The 22498-nt window shown below is 41.4% G+C and overlaps 2 pseudogenes; both read left to right on the top strand.

Moving 5' to 3' along the window:
* Positions 1-291: 291 nt before the first annotated feature.
* LOC146896068 (uncharacterized protein C2orf78 homolog pseudogene) lies at positions 292-3073 on the top strand (annotated as a pseudogene).
* Positions 3074-5737: 2664 nt separating this feature from the next.
* On the top strand, positions 5738-5986 carry LOC148123318 (non-histone chromosomal protein HMG-14 pseudogene; annotated as a pseudogene).
* The last annotated feature ends 16512 nt before the right edge of the window (positions 5987-22498 follow it).

Below are 22498 nucleotides of genomic sequence, written 5' to 3'. Positions count from 1 at the left end.
AGAATAGGAAGAGATAATTAGCTAAATACTGTACTTATCCATGAAATTCGTGATTCATTTCATTCAGAAAGCTAAGCATAGAGAAAAGCCTGGCGGACATGGCAAATACTCCAACACCAGCACTCTAGAGGCAGAACAGGCCTATCTGCTCTGTGTGATTTCAAGGTCAGCCTGATCTAGGTAGAGACCTTACCCCTCTACATGGCGTTAGATGTCCCAGAAAAGGACAGAGGCTCTAGCATGAGAACATGGCTTAGATTCTCCTACCATTAAAATCTTCTGTTCTAGAGCATGTTTGTGAGGCAGTGACCCAATGGATTAGAGGAATACAAAGCAGGACAAGTGGGGTGGTCTAGATCCAAGTGAGGGTAAAAGCAGATCAACTAAGATTTCCACGACCACACAGAAAGAACAGGCAGCTCATCAAATAAGTGTCATTCTATCTAGTACCAAGAATCATTCAGAACCCTTTCCTTTGTGGTCTGTGTCAGAACATAGGAGTTAGACTCATCCAAACAGTACAACCTGGAGATAACACAGCTCCTCACAGGAAGCTAGAAAGCTTTCATATTAACATTTTCCCACTGTCCTAAAGAAAATGTCTGAATTGCACCTTTCTTTGGGACAGAATGTGCTCTGCAACCCTCTGTACCCCTGCAGAGGAATGCCACACCCTCAGCAGGAAGTGTTGGCACCTTATCCAGGGTCTCCACATCAGCTGTTGGTTTAGCATGGCTCCTCCCATCAGACCCCAGTACTATTGCCAGCAGCTCATGGGCAGTGCCTACCTTTACCAATGAGCTGGCATGGCCATGTGGATTGTGCTGAGTGACCAGAGCCAGATCTCTACTTGAGCACTCCCCTGTCCAGGTGTTCTCCTTTGGTTTCTCACAGGAAGCACTGACAGGAGGGAAACTCCATTCCTGGACTTCCCTCTAACTATAATTGACCAGAATATCACACATTCCTCGCTGTCTGTGACTGGCCAGTTTGGTAATATTTCACATCCCAATGCCTTAGTTCAGTTGTATCCAACACAGTCAATAAGCATTGTTCAGGAAACACCAACATACATATCAAATAAAGGATGCATCCTGGCACCTTGCTACCAAGAAGGAACTCATGTCTGTTCCTACAACCACAACAGCCTGGATCCCTGATGGTTGGAGAAATCAGCAGTGCCTGCAGGCCTATGGCTCTGTGTCCTGCTCTGGGAATCAGGCCTCCTCTTTGCATGCAGAGATGGTGATGCCACTAAAGGAGATTCAGCCAATGAACATCCAAACACCTTTCTCCACCTCTGCCATCTACTGTCCCACAGCTGCTCAAAGCATGTCAGACACCAGCCTTCAAGGTGAGTAAAGCCAGGAGGGGAGGTGTGACGTCAGCCCTCAGAGGAGACACAGCTCTACCTGTCAGAAGTGGATGTCCACACAGAGGAAGAATGGGAGTCCTGACGCGTTAGCTGTGGCTCAGGCTCACCATCCCTAAATGCAGTCTCTATAATGAGAGAGAATGCAGGACAGTGAGTGACATCCAAGCTTTATTAAGACATGTCCAAGGACCACACCACAGGAACACATTTCACTGCCAAGGCCAATCAGGCCCATGCTCCAGTGCACTAAAATCACCTCCTTCCTAATATAGCTCTCGGGATTCTAGATGACATCAAGAATTTTCTGTTTTAGTAATACGTGATTTTCCCTGAGTTAAAATTGGACTCTAGAGTAACACAACTCTGAATCTGTCCTGGAGGAGGTGTTCCTCCCACACTCTGAGTGTCTGCTGTGATATTCTCTAAAAATTAAAATTGTAGTAAGACTTTGGTTTGGCCTGTATAATATTGCTAAGCAGGGTAAGAATATTTCTCCCCATCTGTCTCTCTCTGTCTCTGTCTCTTTTCTTGCTCTCTGTTCTCTTTCTCTTTTACAATTGCGTACGCCTTCTCATTCTCTTCCCTTTTCTCTTTCTCTCTGTATCTTCAGGGGTGACCCAAGGCCATGATCACGTACCCATGTTCTCTACCACAAAGTCAAAGCCTAAAGATTTCATTTTTAAATTTTCATATCTCTTTAAAAAAATTCTTGAAATGTGGGGCACAAGGAATGCGGGGCAAAAAAACCAAGGTTTTTTGAAATGCTTGCTTAGGTTTGGATACCTAAACCCACACGAAAATCCAAGCTTATAGGGGCATATGAGTAATATCATGAACAGAAAGAAACTGTCAAGTATGGGTAAGTTTAGGATATAATGGACTAGACAAGCAGACTGATAGCAAACTTCCAAGAAAATGGGAGACACTGTTTCAAAGACAAAAGGGAGATAAAGGGAGGAAAAAGCACCAAGAAATTCTGTCACCTTCCTGTCAATTCTCTGTGGTCACTAAGAACATACATACCATACAACAACAGAGAAAACATGACATTGCATCATCACTAGAAACATCTGAATAGTAACTACGTGTCTCCAAACAGAGATGCTGTCCCTGCTCCTCCAGCAGAACTCAGCAATGCCTGCTGCAATGCTGCAGGAGCCTCAGTGCTGATGTGTTCTGAAAGGGGGATAGCATCTCACTTACAAGGCACTGACTTCGAACTTACTCTGTTTCCGTGGTGGAGAGGAAGTAACCCTGGTATTGACACTTTCAGGCCAGACACTCCATCCACTGCAGAGTCCAGACCTCGGCAATGCCTGCACCCAGGATGCCCAGAAGAAGACAACATCTGTCTGTGGGAACAGGTCATTAATTGTCCTCATGCACAATCCTTCTGAATTTCTGGCCTTGCCTCCAGCCCCAAGCCTGGAAAAGACACAGAAAAACAATGCAGATGAGATGAATGCTGAGCAGTCAACACCTCTGGATTCCTATGAGGGCACAAAATATAACCAAGATGCATCACTCCTCCCTTTAGCACACTCCAGCATGCAGCAACCTTTGAGCTACAGTGATGCTGGGAGCCTGAGGCAGAAGCTAGCTTCTCATAATGCCACTGTGGGAAACAGTAGCCTTGGTCTAGAAGAGCCTGAGACTCTGCAGAGTGTCATGGAATCTAGCGTTGACTTTCAGACATGACTACTCTGGTGGCAGGTATTCACCTACCCCAGTTCTGTTTTATTGATTTTTGTTGAGCTCTACATTTTTCTCTGCTCCCCTCCCTGGCTTTTTCTTCCCCTTTCAACCCTCTCTCCCAAGGTCCCCATGCTTCCAATTTACTCATGAGATCTTGTCTTTTTCTACTTTCTACTTCCCATGTAGATTAGATCTATGTAAGTCTCTCTTAGTGTCCTCATTGTTGTCTAAGTTCTCTGGGATTGTGGTTTGTAGGCTGATTTTCTTTGCTCTATGTTTAAAAACCAATTATGAGTGAGTACATGTGATAACTGTCTTTCTGTATCTGGGTTACCTCACTCAAAATGTTTCCTAGTTCCATCCATTTTCCTGCAAAATTCAAGATGTAATTATTTTTTCTGATGTGTAGTACTCCATTGTGTAAATATACCATATTTTTTTTATCCATTCTACAGTCAAGGAGCATTTAAGTTGTTTCCAGGTTCTGGCTATGACAAACAATGCTGCTATGAACATAGTTGAGCACATGTCCTTGTGGCATGATTGAGCATCCTTTGGATATATACCCAGAAGTGGTACTACTGGGTCTTAAGGAAGGTTGTTTCCTAATTTTCTGAGAAATTGCCACACTAACATCCAAAGGGCCTGCTTCCCCAACTCTTAAACTTCATCACTGACCTTGACCAAATGGAAGATCTCACAACGAGCAAAACAGACATCAGGAAGGATCAAGCCCAGTCACACACTGGAATCTTCATTTTATTATCCAAACCAGGGACCAAGAAAGACCAGAAAGACTCTGATCAACTTCAGAGCTCCTCACTCCATAATTCAGCATCAGGACTCTCCTGGATGGAGAAGATCTTGGGGAGGTGCTGGGGCCAGTAAAAAGGCTATTGACAACACGGCCAAGTACATGAAGGGCAAAGCTCAGAAATCAGCACCAAACAGACCCAGCATAGCATTGGCATAAGCACAGGAGAAGACCAAGAGGACCAGAGAAAGCAACTCCAAAACAATACAAGAGCTGAAGCCATCAAGTTATAGTGTCAAGGAAGAAGAGAAGACCATCATCTCTAAGACCAAGAAGAAGAGAAATCCACCTGAGCTCAGCAATGACATCTTTAATAAGACTTGAACTCACCACAGCATGCACATGCTGGCATCTCTGCAGGTCTTTCACCCACTGGGAAAGAAGAATGAGAAGAAAACTGGCATCTCTTCCTTGCAGGCTATACTAAACTTCAAAGTTTCTGCAGCAGTAAAGCTCCCAGGACAGCCCCAACCATCACATCCCTTCTGGATGTACCACATGATGGCAGAGGCCATGAAAAATCCCAGGGCATCCCACACTAGTGAATTAACAGAACATTTAAAAACTTTTGAAGAAAAAGAAGCAAACTCACCTAAGAGAACTAGACGGCAGGAAATAATCAAATTGAGATCTGAAATCAACAAAATAGAAACAAAGAAAACAATACAAAGAATCAATGAGACAAAGAGTTGGTTCTATAAGAAAATCAACAAAATAGACAAACCTTTATCCAAACTAACCAAAATGCAGAGAGAGGATATCCAAATTAATAAAATCAGAAATGAAAAGGGGGATATAACAACAGACATGGAGGAAATACAGAGGGTCATCAGGTCATATTTTGAAAATCTGTACTCCACAAGATTGGAAATCTTAAAGAAAATGGACAACTTTCTGGATAAATATCACTTACCAAAATTAAATCAAGACCAGACAAGCAGATTAAATAGACCTATAAATTCTGAAGAAATAGAAATAGTCATCAAAAGTCTCCCGAACAAACAAAGCCCAGGACCAGATGGTTTCAGCTCAGAATTCTACAAAACTTTAAAGAAGAACTAATACCAATACTCCTCAAATTATTCCACACAATAGAAACAGAGGGAACATTGCCAAATTCTTTTTATGCGGCTACAATTACCCTGATACCCAGACCACAGAAAGACAATACTAAGAAAGAGAATTACAGACCAATCTCACTCATGAACATTGATGCAAAAATACTAAGTAAAATACTAGCATATCAAATTCAAGAACACATCAGAAACCATCATCCAGCATGACCAAGTTGGCTTCATCCCACAGATGCAGGGATGGTTCAACATACAAAAATCTGCCAACGTAATCCACCATATAAGCAAGCTGAAAAATAAAAACCACATGATCATCTCACTAGATGTCAAAAAAGCATTTGACAAAATACAACATCCCTTCATGATAAAGGTCTTGGAGAGAGCAGGGATACAAGAAACATACCTAAACATAATTAAGGCAATATACAGCAAGCGAACAACTAACATTAAACTAAATGGAGAGAAACTCCCAGCGATTCCACTGAAATCAGGAACAAGACAAGGTTGTCCACTCTCCATACCTATTTAATATAGTTCTTGAGGTCCTAGCTAGAGCAATAAGACACCAAAGGGAGATCAAGGGGATACAAATTGGAAAAAGAAGAAGGCAAACTCTCACTGTATGCTGATGATATGATAGTTTATATAAGTGATCACAAAAATTCTACCAAGGAACTTCTACAACTCATAAACACTTTCAGTAATGTAGCAGGATACAAGATTAATTCAAAAAAATCAGTAGCCTTCCTGTACACAGATGATAAAGGGGTTGAGGAAAAAATGAGGGAATCAACACCCTTCAAAATAGCCAAGCCTGCCCCTGCCAAGGTGGATGCTAAGCCGAAAAAGGCCGCGGGAAAGGATAAGTCATCAGATAAAAAAGTGCAAACAAAGGGGAAGAGGGAAGCAAAGGGCAAACAGGCAGAAGTGGCTGACCAGAAAACTACAGATCTGCCTGCAGAGAATGGAGAGACCGAAAACCTGAGTCCAGCCTCTGAAAGAGAAGAGAAAGAAGCCAAGTCTGACTAACCATCCATTGTGTCTGTCAGTGTCCCCACCTCCCTTCTTGTACAATCCAAAGGAATGTTTTTATCAACTATTTTGTAAATGCGGGTTTTTTAGTAGCTCTAGAAACGTTTTTAAAAGGTTTTTAAAATGGCCTCATCCCATTTTTTAACTGAAAATGGCTTTTTAAGAGGTTAAATCACTTGCTGGTTGGTTTTTTTTGTTTTGTTTTGTTTTGTTTTTTGTACAACCAGAAAATAGCAGGATACTGCATCAGGAGAGGCTGTGACTGTCTCATGGGTCACCATAACATTCTGTAGTGGGTGCTAATTTTATATCCTACAACACAAAGCATATACTAAATGGTATCTTGGAGTCTTGGTCATGCACTTGAATCTGGAATATTTTCAGTTATGTCCAGTGTCGTGTTTCGTAGAACTATTGGCTAAAAATCCACTCCTCAGTCCTTGCCCTGAAAGCATTGAACTTTTGAGTGTGTCCTGTGCGTGGCATAAAATGGTGAGTCAGTGGAGTTGAGGATTGTGAGCAATTTATTATTATGTGAGGTCTTGGGGAAGACTTGCCAAGTTTGGGGATGGAACATCACTTGGGATAAGTTCAAAGAGAAACAACACATGGCTCTTTTGTGTATGTGAACACAATGTATGACTCCTCAGAGTTTGGATACATATTTTAAGAACTGAAATGTCTGTGTACTTTACTCCTCAACCAATAAAATCTCCATTGTGAAAGAAAAAAAGACACAGACATGACTCTAAACCCAAAAGTACAGAACCTGAACTGAATTCAGCCATCACAGAAACACAAAGACACAAACATGACTCTAGACCCAAAAGTACAGAACCTGAACCTGAATTCATCTAACACGGAAACACAAAGACACAAACACACAGATAATGTCTCACCTCCAAGTGAGTCTTCAGAGACGAGGGTTGTCACCAATCCCCAGATGAGCCCCCAAATGAAAGACCTCTGAAGCGGGGAGACTCTCACTCAAGTCTTGGGATAACACGACTCCCCAGGAACACACGAGAGACCATCCTTGCTGCGATCACATGAGGTTTATTGACAAGACAGGAACCAGTGCACTGGGGCCCAAACTCATTTCTCACACAGGGGTAGAGAGTTCGGCCCCGAGTAGCTGGGAGAAGAGGTATTTAAGGGAAGAAACCATAGCCCAATAATCCAAAAGGGGTAGGGAGGGCATCATTGGAAAAATTCTGAAAATACCGGTGATCATTGAAAAATTCCGAAAATATCAATGATAATCACATGGGGGTAACTCTCTGTTTCTCAAGATTATTCTCAAGATTATAATCTAACTTTATCTTCATTTAGTTCTTGAAACAGTCACTGAACTGGCTAACCTAGATTTTTGGCTCTTCTCTTCCTGCTAGATTTTTGGCTCTATTTTTCCTGCTACAGGGGTCTGGCTTTATCTGGGTCTTTCAGTATATTGATACAAGTTTTAGTATATATTTTCATATTGCATTATATATCATATTGTATTGTATATCATTATATTTCATATTGCATCCCTGATCAAGATACTTACAGATTATTTATATTTTGAGATCATTGTCCTCATTTGTTGCACATTTTTTTTACAGATTATTTAATATTAGGACTTGAAGTTTTAGTCTTTAATACAGGTATTTAGTCTTTTATACAGGTATTAATTGTTATAGGTCAATAGTTGTGCATGTTTGTTGTACATACATTCAGAACAATTAGGTTCTATAGATACATAGAGATTGTATTCTGTCTAGATAGATAATCTTCAAGCATTTCTAGGATCTATAAAACATGGCATTTTTAAATAACTTAGGGTTCTGTTGACATGATTGCTCCAGACAGTACCAATCTATTCCTGAGAGAATGTTGAGCACTGAAGATACTCCACTCAGAGTTTGTTTTCTTCTTGGCACAATTGGTCTTTAGGCAAAGACCCATACCTCAAACACTGGCAAAGTACATGGTATCTGGAAATGGGTAAGTTGTACACAAGGAAAAAGACTGTCAAAACTTGCCAAGACAGGGTAAGATGGTTCTGAAAATTTTTCTGCCTCTGAAAATGGTCCATCAGTTAGAAAGACCTTAGCCAAAGTTGGTTGCTTCAACACTGTAAATGAGACTTTTGGGTGATTGTTCAGGTAGCTGTCTACATCATATATTGCTTGTTTTGGAAGCAATATATGTACTTCCTGCCTGCTCAAGTAATATTATCTCCCTTCTCAGACCTTTGATGGGGTTGAAGATTAGATAGTCATAGTTACATAGTTACATAGTCTTATGATCTAGACAAGTCATTTCCTATACAAGACTTAAGCTCAGTAGGATAGAATGCTTACTAAAACATTTAGCATACATTTCTTGCTTAATATTGTTTATGCTGCTTATTATTCTAATTATACTTGATATCTGTTTCTAGTGTATATAGTTTTTATTGGGTTTGGAATTCTCTTATTTAAATAAAGGGGGAGGTGCTGTGGGAGCACATTCTGCCCCTTCAGCCAATAGCTTTTAAAATACCAGCCCACTTGGGTGTGGTCTCTGATACTGTAAAAAGCAGCTGTAAAGTGTGTGCTCACTCTCTTGCCTCTGGATCCCACTTCTGGCTCCTAGACTTTGTTCCTGTTCATGCAGAGGACTGTTATCTAAAACAGTGATCTGTAAGTTTTCCCTTAAATAAATAACCCTTTTATTTTTCAAAATTCTGAACTGGTGTGGTATTATTTACTTCCATCATCAAATACCCATCTTCAAAACTTCAAGGGACCTTAGACATCTAGATGTTTAAAGAAGAGAAATTTGATTATAATACCATTATACTTTGCAGTGTAAGATCACACCACCTAAACATACATATAATGGTAGTTGACACTTATTAAAAATCAAAGGTGGCTTTGGAGTTGGATGGTGGCTATCTGTAACATGAGGGCCGGCTTGTTGGGACTTATGTCCTGCCCAGTTCCCACAGTCAGTAAGCCCCCAAAGAAAGTCACACAGAGAGTCTATATTAATGATAAACTGATTGGCCCATTAGCTCAGGCTTCGTATTAGCTCTTATAAATTATATTAACCCATTATTCTAGTATATGTTAGCCACATGGCTCAGTACCTTTTTCAGTGGGGCAGGTCACATCTTACTTCTTCCGTGATCTGGGAAGGACTGGGGAGGAATGGGCATCCTCCTTCCTAGAATTCTGTTTTTATTGCCCCACCTCTACTTCCTCTCTGGCTGTACTGCCTATACTTCCTGCCTGGTTATTAACCAACCAGTGTTTATTTAAAACATAATTGACAGATATAGAGCCGGGGTGGGCACCGCGGGCCAGGTTAGGCGGTGAGTGCAAAGGGGCTGGAGTCCCTTTGTTCCAAAAGCCGGCCTGCAGCAAGCCAAGACTGCAGGCAGGGGCACCTCTGACCAGCGAGGGGCTCTGTTCCTGTGGAGGGGTAAGTGTATTGTTCCTGACCGCCACACAAGGCCGGTTAGGGAACACACAATACTCCCGCCACCCTTATCTCCCTGACTACTCCAAAGGGGCAGCTTCCCCAGCTAACCCCTCTCTCCTGCAACGCCATCCCAGTTTTCTGCCTGGAACCCATCCCCTCCCCTCTCCTTTTTTCGGGGCTTAAATTCCTCCATCTCAGCCGGGGTGGGCACCGCGGGCCAGGTTAGGCGGTGAGTGCAAAGGGGCTGGAGTCCCTTTGTTCCAAAAGCCGGCCTGCAGCAAGCCAAGACTGCAGGCAGGGGCACCTCTGACCAGCGAGGGGCTCTGTTCCTGTGGAGGGGTAAGTGTATTGTTCCTGACCGCCACACAAGGCCGGTTAGGGAACACACAATACTCCCGCCACCCTTATCTCCCTGACTACTCCAAAGGGGCAGCTTCCCCAGCTAATCCCTCTCTCCTGCAACGTCATCCCAGCTTTCTGCCTGGAACCCATCCCCTCCCCTCTCCTTTTTTCGGGGCTTAAATTCCTCCATCTCAGCCGGGGTGGGCACCGCGGGCCAGGTTAGGCGGTGAGTGCAAAGGGGCTGGAGTCCCTTTGTTCCAAAAGCCGGCCTGCAGCAAGCCAAGACTGCAGGCAGGGGCACCTCTGACCAGCGAGGGGCTCTGTTCCTGTGGAGGGGTAAGTGTATTGTTCCTGACCGCCACACAAGGCCGGTTAGGGAACACACAATACTCCCGCCACCCTTATCTCCCTGACTACTCCAAAGGGGCAGCTTCCCCAGCTAATCCCTCTCTCCTGCAACGTCATCCCAGCTTTCTGCCTGGAACCCATCCCCTCCCCTCTCCTTTTTTCGGGGCTTAAATTCCTCCATCTCAGCCGGGGTGGGCACCGCGGGCCAGGTTAGGCTGTGAGTGCAAAGGGGCTGGAGTCCCTTTGTTCCAAAAGCCGGCCTGCAGCAAGCCAAGACTGCAGGCAGGGGCACCTCTGACCAGCGAGGGGCTCTGTTCCTGTGGAGGGGTAAGTGTATTGTTCCTGACCGCCACACAAGGCCGGTTAGGGAACACACAATACTCCCGCCACCCTTATCTCCCTGACTACTCCAAAGGGGCAGCTTCCCCAGCTAACCCCTCTCTCCTGCAACGCCATCCCAGCTTTCTGCCTGGAACCCATCCCCTCCCCTCTCCTTTTTTCGGGGCTTAAATTCCTCCATCTCAGCCGGGGTGGGCACCGCGGGCCAGGTTAGGCTGTGAGTGCAAAGAGGCTGGAGTCCCTTTGTTCCAAAAGCCGGCCTGCAGCAAGCCAAGACTGCAGGCAGGGGCACCTCTGACCAGCGAGGGGCTCTGTTCCTGTGGAGGGGTAAGTGTATTGTTCCTGACCGCCACACAAGGCCGGTTAGGGAACACACAATACTCCCGCCACCCTTATCTCCCTGACTACTCCAAAGGGGCAGCTTCCCCAGCTAACCCCTCTCTCCTGCAACGCCATCCCAGCTTTCTGCCTGGAACCCATACCCTCCCCTCTCCTTTTTTCGGGGCTTAAATTCCTCCATCTCAGCCGGGGTGGGCACCACGGGACGTACAGGCGGTGAATGCAAAGGGACGGAAATCCCTTTGTTCTAAAGCCTGCCTGCAGCAACCTAAGGCTGCAGGCAAAGTGATTCCTGGATAGCAAGGGGCATTAATCCAGTAGTAAAGACCCAGCGGAGGGAAGAGCCATTGGAGAGCATCTGAAGGAAGAGATGGGCAGGCGCCAAGGCAAGAATTCCTCCAACATTCTGAAAAACAACACGAAAACACCAGATCCCAGCGATCTTATGACAGAAGGACTTGAACACCCGATACCGGAAGAAGTGGAAAACAGTGTCATTATAAAAGCAATAGAGTCTCTTAAACAGGGTATGAATAACTCACTTAAAGAAATAGAAGAGAAATATAACAAAAAGATGGAAGAAATGAGTAAAGAAATGGAAGACAAATATAACAAAAAGTTTGAAGAAATAAGTAAATTCGTAAATGATACCCTGGGAAACCAAGAAAAAACAATCAAACAGGTAATGGAATCAGTTCAAGAATTGAAAACTGAAATGGAGGCAGTGAAGAAAACACAAACCGAGGACCGACTGGATATGGAAAATCTAGGTAAACAAACAGAGACTTCAGGAACAAGCATAACCAATAGAATACAAGAGATAGAAGAACGAATCTCAGATTATGAAGACACCATAGAGAAAATAAATGCCCTGACCAAAGAAAACAGCAAATCCAACAAATTCTCATCACAAAACATTCAGGAAATATGGGACATAATAAAAAAACCAAATCTAAGAATAATAGGAGTAGAAGAAGGAGAAGAATTGCAGACCAAAGGTCCAGAAAATATATTCAACAAAATTATAGAAGAAAACTTTCCCATCCTAAAGAGTGATATTCCTATGAAGGTGCAAGAAGCATACAGAACACCGAATAGACTGGATCAGAAAAAAACATCCCCTCGCCATATAATAATCAAAACACAAAGCATTCAGATTAAAGAAAGGATATTAAGAGCTGCAAAGGAAAAAGGTCAAGTAACCTATAAAGGTAAACCTATCAGACTTACACCAGACGTCTCTATAGAAACCATGAAAGCCAGAAGGTCCTGGATAGAGGTACTGCAGAAACTAAGGGACCATGGATGCAAGCCCAGATTAATATACCCAGCCAAGCTTTCATTCACTATCAACGGAGAAAACAAAATATTCCAGGATAAAAACAAATTTAAACAATACGTAACTACTAATCCAGCCCTACAGAGAATATTAGAAGGAAAATTACATCCCAAGGAATCCAACATTGCCAACACTGACTACAATAACTCAGACATCTAGCGACCATTCACTAGCACAACCCAAAGAAGGAAAACACATACACCCTACTACCTAAAAAAAAAAAAAATGACTCGAGTCAACAACCACTGGTCATTAATATCTCTTAATATCAATGGACTCAATTCACCTATAAAGAGGCACAGACTTAGAGATTGGATACGAAAACAGGATCCAACATTCTGCTGTTTACAAGAAACACACCTCAACCACAAAGACAGACACCTACTCAGAGTAAAGGGTTGGGAAAAGGTTTTCCAAGCAAATGGACCTAAGAAACAAGCGGGTGTGGCCATTCTAATATCTAACAAAATCGACTTCAAACTAAAATCAATCAGAAGAGATGGAGATGGACATTTCATACTCATAACAGGAACAACTCATCAGGAAGAAGTCTCAATCCTGAATATCTATGCCCCTAATATAAAGGCACCCACTTATGTAAAACAAACTCTTCTAGAACTCAAGGCAGTCATCAAACCACACACACTAATAGTAGGAGACTTCAACACTCCTCTTTCACCAATGGACAGGTCAATCAGACAGAAACCAAACAGAGAATTAAGAGATTTATTGGAGGTATTGAATCAAATGGACTTAACAGACATCTATAGAACACTCCACCCAAATAGGAAAGAATATACCTTCTTCTCTGCAGTTCATGGAACCTTCTCGAAGATTGACCACATACTCGGTAACAAAGCAAACTTCCACAGATACAAAAAAATATTAGTAACCACATGTGTCTTGTCAGATCACCATGGATTAAAATTAGAATTCAACAACAATGCTAACCCCAGGAAGTCAACAAACTCATGGAAGTTGAACAGTCAACTACTAAATCACCCCTGGGTCAAGGACGAAATTAAGAAAGAAATTAAAGACTTCCTTGAATTTAATGAAAACAAAGACACAACATACTCAAACCTATGGGACACTATGAAAGCAGTGCTAAGAGGAAAGTTCATAGCAATAGGTGCCCAAATAAAGAAAACGGAGAAAGCACACATTGGAGACCTAACAGCACACTTGAAAGCTCTAGAAAAAAAAGAAGCTGATTCACCCAGGAGGAGTAGAAGACTGGAAATAATCAAACTGAGGGCTGAAATCAACAAAATAGAAACAGAGAAAACAATCCAAAGAATCAATGAATCAAAAAGCTGGTTCTTGGAGAAAATCAACAAGATTGACAAACCCCTATCCAAACTAATCAAACGGCAGAGAGAGAACGTGCAAATTAATAGGATCAGAAATGAAAAGGGGGACATAACCACAGACACAGAGGAAATTCAGAGAATCATTAGATCTTACTACGAAAGTTTATATGCCACAAAGTTGGAAAATGTAAAAGAAATGGACATTTTTTTAGATAAGTACCATATACCAAAGTTGAACCAAGAACAGGTGAACAATCTAAATAGACCTGTTAGTCGCGAAGAATTAGAAGCTGTTATCAAAAATCTCCCTACCAAAAAAAGCCCAGGACCAGATGGTTTCAATGCAGAATTCTACCAGAACTTCCAGGAAGAGCTAATACCTATACTCCTTGACGTATTCCACAATATAGAAACAGAAGAGTCATTGCCTAACTCCTTTTATGAAGCTACAGTTACTCTAATACCAAAACCACACAAAGACACAACCAAGAAAGAGAATTACAGGCCAATCTCACTCATGAACATTGACGCGAAAATTCTCAATAAAATACTGGCAAACCGTATCCAAGAGCACATTAGAAAAATTATCCATTATGATCAAGTCGGCTTCATTCCAGAGATGCAGGGCTGGTTCAACATTCGCAAATCTATCAATGTAATCCATCATATAAATAAACTGAAAGAAAAAAACCATATGATCATCTCACTAGATGCTGAAAAAGCATTTGACAAAATTCAACACCCATTTATGATAAAGGTGTTGGAGAGGCTGGGGATACAAGGATCATACCTAAATATAATAAAAGCAATATACAGCAAGCCGACAGCTAACATCAAACTGAATGGAGAGAAACTCAAAGCCTTTCCACTAAAATCAGGAACGCGACAAGGCTGTCCACTCTCTCCATACCTCTTCAATATAGTGCTTGAAGTTCTAGCAATAGCAATAAGACAACATAAGGAGATCAAGGGGATTCGTATTGGAAAGGATGAAGTTAAACTTTCGTTATTTGCTGACGATATGATAGTTTACATAAGTGACCCCAAAAACTCTACCAAAGAACTCCTACAGCTGATAAACACCTTTAGTAACGTGGCAGGATACAAGATCAACTCCAAAAAATCAGTGGCCTTCCTATACACAAAGGATAAAGAAGCAGAGAGGGAAATCAGAGAAACATCACCTTTCATGATAGCCACAAATAGCATAAAATATCTTGGGGTTACTCTAACCAAGGAAGTGAAAGACCTATTTGACAAAAACTTTAAGTCGTTGAAGAAAGAAATTGAGGAGGATACCAGAAAATGGAAAGACATCCCCTGCTCTTGGATTGGGAGAATCAACATAGTAAAAATGGCAATTCTACCAAAAGCAATCTATAGATTCAATGCAATCCCCATCAAAATTCCATCAAACTTCTTCACAGACCTTGAGAGAACAATAATCAAGTTTATATGGCAAAACAAAAAACCCAGGATAGCCAAAACAATCTTATACAATAAAGGAACTTCAGGAGGCATTACCATCCCTGACTTCAAACTCTATTATAGAGCTACAGTATTGAAAACAGCTTGGTATTGGCATAAGAACAGAGAAATCGACCTTTGGAATCGAATAGAAGACCCGGATATTAACCCACAAACCTATGAGCACCTAATTTTTGACAAGGGAGCTAAAGGTATACAATGGAGGAAGGAAAGCATCTTTAACAAATGGTGCTGGCATAACTGGATGTCAACCTGTAAAAAAATGAAAGTAGATCCATATCTTTCACCATGCACAAAAATCAAGTCCAAATGGATTAAAGACATCAACATTAATCCGTCCACTTTGAACCTAATAGAAGAGAAAGTGGGAAGTAGTCTACAAGATATAGGCACAGGAGCCCTCTTCCTAAGTAGGACCCCAGCAGCACAGACAATAAGAGAAACAATGAATAAATGGGATCTACTGAAACTGAGAAGCTTCTGTAAAGCAAAGGACACTGTCAGTAAAACAAAAAGGCTACCTTCTGACTGGGAGAAGATCTTCACCAACCCCTCATCAGACAAAGGTCTGATCTCCAGAATATACAAAGAACTCAAGAAACTAGGCACTAAAACTCTAATTAACCCAATTAAAAAATGGGGTACTGATCTGAACAGAGAATTCACAACAGATGAACTTCGAATGGCCAGAAGACACTTAAGGTCATGCTCAACCTCCTTAGCGATCAGGGAAATGCAAATCAAAACCACTTTGAGGTATCATCTTACACCTGTCAGAATAGCTAAAGTTAAAAACACCAATGATAGCCTATGCTGGAGGGGATGTGGAATGAGGGGAACACTCATCCATTGTTGGTGGGAATGCAAACTTGTGCAGCCACTTTGGAAATCAGTGTGGCGGTTTCTCAGGAAACTGGGAGTCAACCTCTCTCAGGACCCAGCAATTCCTCTCTTGGGAATATACCCTAGAGATGCCCAAACATACTACAAAAGCGTTTGTTCAACTATGTTCATAGCAGCACTATTTGTAATAGCCAGAACCTGGAAACAGCCTAGGTGCCCCTCAATAGAAGAATGGTTAAAAAAGGTGTGGAACATATACACATTAGAGTTTTACTCAGCGGTAAAAAATAATGACATCTTGAATTTTGCATGCAAATGGATGGACATAGAAAACGCTTTACTGAGTGAGGTAAGCCAGACCCAAAAAGAGGAACACGGTATGTATTCACTCATAAGTGGATTCTAACCATAATTAAAGGTCTTTGAGCCTATTATTCGTGATCCTAGAGAAGCTAAATAAGAAGACGAACCTGATGAAGATTATTTACCTATCCGCCAGGAGGTAGGAAATAGTCAAGAGTCCCAGGTAACCTTGGGTGCACGGGGGGGGGGGGGGTAGGGTGGGGTGGTGGGAGGGTTGTTGGAAGGGGAGAGGGTTAGAGAGAAGGGAGCAGGGGAGGAATGGAGAAAGCTCGGTTGACCGGGATGGGGGGAAGGGAGGAAGGATGAATGTGGGATCAGGGAAGAATATATTTCAACTAAGGGAGTCATATTAGAGTTTACAGGAAACTTGATTATATATGGGATCCCAGGTCCAAGGAGAGATCCCCAGATTGTTCTCTGGACAGAGGAGGGGGTGCCTGAACCGGCCTTGTCCCGTGACCATACTGATGAATATTTTGCTTATCACCATAGATCCCTCACCTGGCGTTGGATGACGATACAGATGGAGGCCTGCGTTGGAGCACCGAACTGAGCCCCCCAAGTTCCAAACGAGGAGCAAAAGGAGGAAGAAAATGACGAAGGACTGCGAGGGATACTATCACCCACTGATACAAGGGGTCGGATCTAATGAGAGTTTACCAAGGCCAGATGGACCGTGACTGAACGAGCATGTGATCCATCCAGATTCTCTGAATGTGGCTGGATTTTCTGAATGTGGCTGGCCTGCAGTCTTTCCGAGAAGCCATTGACAATGACACTGGGACTGGTTTCCTCTGCATAGACTGGATTTTTGGGATCCAGTCTGTTTGGATGCTCACCTTCCTGGACCTGGAGTGAGGGGGGAGGAACTTGGACTTCCCACAGGGCAGGAGACCCTGACTGCCCTTGGGGACAAAGAGGGAGGAGGAGAGGGAGGGGGGGAGTGGGAGGGCGTTGGGAGGAGGGGCGTAAATGGAAACTTTTTATAATTTAATAAAATTACAAAAAAAAAAAAAAAAAAAAAACTGCTGGTACACGAACAAAAAAAAAATAAAAAAAAAATAAAACATAATTGACAGATATAGAATTATTCTCCCACATCAGTTATACTTCTCTAAATCCAAGCATGTTGTTAAAGAAAAAATTCAGAGTTTAAGTATCATATCCAAAGCCACCTGGTATGGGACAGAAGGAAGATAAAATCTGGACTACCATTATTAAAACTCTGCATTCAAAAATTTTACTTATCCCCATACCTATTTTTGTCTCTATGGTATCTTTCATTGAATATATGTCTACAGAAATTCAAACTTTTGATTTTGATATAAATAATGTTCAGTTTTCCATGATGAACAATAAATTTTCCTGCAGTAATTTTTGAAGTCATCAAGAAGAAGTGGCCCCCAACAATGATTCCACCTGGGTGATATGATGCCATTATGTTGATAGTACATTTTTAAGATCAATTTTGGGTTACAAACTCCTCAAGATGATTCCAATTTGGCTAGCTAAGATGGTGTACCTTCCTATAACATTCTGGCCAAATCTTCAAATAAGAATTTCAGGAAAAAAATGATAATTACTCAGAGACTTTCTACAATTGTATCAGCCAGTTATATTGAAACTTAACCATCATTATATTTTTTTACAGGATCCCATAGAAATAGCATTACTACCATGGCAGCTGGGAGTAATTCTAGAAAATCATGTCCCCTTTCCCAACAAAGCTTGTCCTCAGAGTTGTGGACATCTATTAGGGATTGATTATAAGTGATATAGGGTTGGGGATGGAAATGAAATCGGCTAAAGAATCACTTTTAAAAAATGGATGGGAAGGGATAATAGGTAGTATATCTACTCGTGAGCTATTATGTATACACAATTTACATTGGTATAGATTCTTGTATACTGATACAAATTCAAATTATATTTGTTATGTTGAATATACTCCTATTTCTGTTTACAATATTCTTGTACCTACAGAGAGTTATTTTGTCATACTGTATATATGCATGCTTCTACCTCTGCTTAAGATATTTTGTATACTGATACAACCTTAGGATATACATTTCTACCTCTAATCTAGATTTTTTTAATTATTTATTTATTTATTTATTTATTAAAAATTTCCACCTCTTCCCCACCTCCCTTTTCCCTCTCCCTCCGCACCTTCCCCTCCCCACCTCCACCTTCCCACCTCCCCCTCCCTCTCTAGTCTTAAGAGCAGTCAGGGTTCCCTGCCCCGTGGGAAGTCCAAGGTCCTCCCCGCTCCATACAGGTCTATAAAGGTGAGCATCCAAACAAACCAGGCTCACACAAAGTCAGTCCATGCAGTAGAATAAAAAACCAGTGCCATTGTCCTTGGCTTCTCAGTCAGCCTGCATTGCCAGCCACATTCAGAGAGTCTGGTTTGATCACATGCTCCATCACTCCCAGTCCAGCTGGCCTTGGTGAGCTCCCATTAGATCAGTCCCACCGTTTCAGTGGGTGGACACACCCCTCGTGATCCTGACTTCCTTGCTCAGGTTCTCCCTCCTTCTGCTCCTCATTTGGACCTAGGGAGTTAAGTCCAATGCTCCAATGTGGGTCTCTGTCTCTATCTCCATCCATCACCAGATGAAGGTTCTATGGTAATATGTAAAATATTCATCAATATGGTTATGGGACAAGGCAGGTTCAGGTACCCTCTCCTCTGCTGCCCAATGAACAATCTGGGGACCTCTCCTTGGACCTGGGAACCCCTCCAGAATCAAGTCTCTTGCAAACCCCAAAATGGCCCCCTTAGTTGAGATATTTACTTCCCTGCCCCCATATCCATCCTTCCTCCATCCCACCCATCCCATTCCCCCAAGCTATCCCGAATCCACCCCTTCTCCCTTATCTCTACCCATCTCCCCTTACATCCACCCCACACCTCCCCGTGCACCCAAGTTTGCCTGGCAATCTTGTATACTTTCAATATCCAGGAGGATAACTATATGATTTTCTTCAGGTTCACTTTCTTATTTAGCTTCTCTAGGATCACAAATTACAGGCTCAAAGACCTTTAATTATGGCTAGAATCCACTTATGAGTGAGTACATACCATATTCCTCTTTTTGGGTCTGGGTTACCTCACTCAGTAAAGCATTTTCTATTTCCATCCATTTGCATGCAAAATTCAAGATGTTATTGTTTTTTACCGCTGAATAAAACTCTAATGTGTATATGTTCCACACCTTCTTTAACCATTCTTCTATTGAGGGGCGCTTAGGTTGTTTCCAGGTTCTGGCTATTACAAATAGTGCTGCTATGAACATAGCTGAACAAATGCTTTTGTAGTATGATAGGGCATCTCTTGGGTATATTCCCAAGAGTGGAATTGCTGGGTCCTGAGGTAGGTTGACTCCCAGTATCCTGAGAAACCTCCACACTGATTTTCACAGTGACTGCACAAGTTTGCATTCCCACCAACAATGGATGAGTGTTCCCCTCACTCCACATCCTCTCCAGCATAGGCTATCATTGGTGTTTTTGAGTTTAGCTATTCTGACAGGTGTAAGATGATATCTCAAAGTTGTTTTGATTTGCATTTCCCTGATCGCTAAGGAGGTTGAGCATGACCTTAAGTGTCTTTTGGCCATTTGAACTTCTTCTGCCGAGAATTCTCTATTCAGTTCAGTACTCCATTTTTTAATTGGGTTAATTAGAGTTTTAATGTATAGTTTCTTGAGTTCTTTATATATTTTGGAGATCAGACCTTTGTCTGATGAGGGGTTGGTGAAGATCTTCTCCCAGTCAGAAGGTAGCCATTTTGTCTTAGTGACAGTGTCCTTTGCTTTACAAAAGCTTCTCAGTTTCAGGAGGTCCCATTTATTCATTGTTTCTCTTATTGTCTGTGCTGCTGGGGTTCTACCTAGGAAGTGGTCTCCTGTGCCCATGTCTTGTAGACTACTTCCTACTTTCTCTTCTATTAGGTTCAATGTGGTCAGATTAATATTGAGGTCTTTAATCCATTTGGACTTGAGTTTTATGCATGGTGATAGATATGGATCTACATTCATTCTTCTACAGGTTGACATCCAGTTATGCCAATACCATTTTTTAAAGATGCTTTCCTTCTTCCATTGCATACCTTTAGCTCCCTTGTCGAAAATCAGGTTTTCATAGGTTTGTGGGTTAATATCCGGGTCTTCTATTCGATTCCATAGGTCGAGTTCTCTGTTCTTATGTCAATACCAAGCTGTTTTCAATACTGTAGCTCTGTAATAGAGTTTGAAGTCAGGGATGATAATGCCTCCAGAAGTTCCTTTATTGTATAAGATTGTTTTGGCTATCCTGGGTTTTTTGTTTTTCCATATAAAGTTGATTATTGTTCTCTCAAGGTCTGTGAAGAATTTTGATGCGATTTTGATGGGGATTGCATTGAATCTATAGATTGCTTTTGGTAGAATTGCCATTTTTACTATGTTGATCCTCCCAATCCAAGAACAAGGGAGATCTTTCCATTTTCTGGTATCCTCCTCAATTTCTTTCTTCAAAGACTTAAAGTTCTTGTCAAATAGATTTTCACTTCCTTGGTTAGAGTTACCCCAAGATATTTTATGCTATTTGTGTCTATCGTGAAAGGTGATGTTTCTCTGATTTCCCTCTCTGCTTCTTTATCCTTTGTGTATAGGAGGGCTACTGATTTTATGGAGTTGATCTTGTATCCTGCCACATCACTGAAGGTGCTTATCAGCTGTAGGAGTTCTAATAAGATTCATATATATATATATATATATATATATATATATATATATATATATGTGTGTGTGTGTGTGTGTGTGTGTGTGTGTGTATTGTTTACATTTTGATGTCATTGTCCTCACTTGCTGCACATTTATTTAAAGATTGTTTAGTTATTTAATATGAAGCCTTAGTTTTTAAGCTATATAGATATTAATAATTACAAATCAGTTGTCATCCATGCTTCTCATACTTAAAACTAGACTACTCAGATTCTTTAGATGTATAGAGATTATATTCCACATAGATAGGTAATCTTCAAACACCTCAAAGAACTGTAGAATATGGCCTTAAAATTACTTAGGATTCTGATGACATGAGACACAATTGCTACTGACAGAACTGACCTATTTCTGAGAGAACATTGGATACCAAGACACTACACTTGGAGTTTGTTTTCTTGGCAAAGACTCGTCTTTGGGGGGAAAAAAACAGTCTCTGCCACAACTACTGACAAAATGCACAGGGTTCAAACTAGACAAGCAAGATACAGGCAAAAACAACTGTCAAACCTTTCCAAGACAATGTAAGACAGTTTTTCAAATCTTCCTCCCTAATACTCTAGGCCTTAGCCAAAGTTGGTTGCCCCAACTTTGCAAATGAGACTTTGGGTGATTGCACAAGAAGCCAGTTGTCTCTGTTATTTCTTGTACCTTTTGTAAGTTACTAGAAAGCACTTCCTTTTAACTCACATAATATTATTTCCTTTCCCGTGTCTTTGATAGAGTTGAAGGCTAGGTAGTCAGAATTACTTTCCTCTCATGACTTAGCCACATCATTTTCAATATATGACTTAGATTCCTTAGGATAAGATAACTATTAAACAATATTTGATATTTGTTCTTATTGTATGTAGTTTTGAATTAGGCTTAGAACTGTTTTTATTTAGAAAAAGGGGGAGGTGTTGTGGGAACTCTTTGAGCCAACATCCCTTAAGATATCAGCCCACTTTGGGAGTGGTCTCAAGTACTATAAGTACAAACAAAAAGTATTTGCAGCCCTTTTTTCAGTTGGATTCACTTCCAGTTCCAAGTGCATGAAGATGATGAAGGATAACTACCCTTCCTGTGAGTTTATCACAAAAGAAATAAAACTTTTGTTTTACTCCATTATAAGCTATTGGTACTAATACAGAACTCTGAATCTGTGATTCAGAGATTGTGACTGCACAGAGCAGACCAAGACTGGCTCCCTAAGATTCACAAAAATTCCAATGATCAGTCCAAGAGAAAAACCACTGAGACACAGATATCAACTACAAGGATTGGACCAAGAGGCAGAGACACTGTCAGCACCAAATGGAGGAAAACATGGTTAGGTACTAATGAAAGAACTCATTAAACAACCTAAAAAACAATATGGTAATGGTAACACCAGAAGACAGTGGTCATACAACATAAATACCTGATAATCCTAACCCAGGAGAAGCAGAAGAAAAAACTCAAATAACTTAATAAAGATGATAGATACCCATAAGAAGGAAATAAAAAGTTACCTGGAAGAAATGGAGGGAAAGACAAATAAAAAATTGAAAGAAAACAATAAATCTCTTAAACCCAAGAAAAACAAGAAAAAAAA

This window comes from Myodes glareolus, chromosome 1 (genome assembly GCF_982192425.1).
Source record: "Myodes glareolus chromosome 1, mMyoGla1.1, whole genome shotgun sequence".
In the NCBI taxonomy this organism is placed as follows: domain Eukaryota; kingdom Metazoa; phylum Chordata; class Mammalia; order Rodentia; family Cricetidae; genus Myodes; species Myodes glareolus.
The sequence above is the reverse complement of the archived record's forward strand: the minus strand, read 5'-3'. Positions and strand labels throughout refer to the sequence as shown.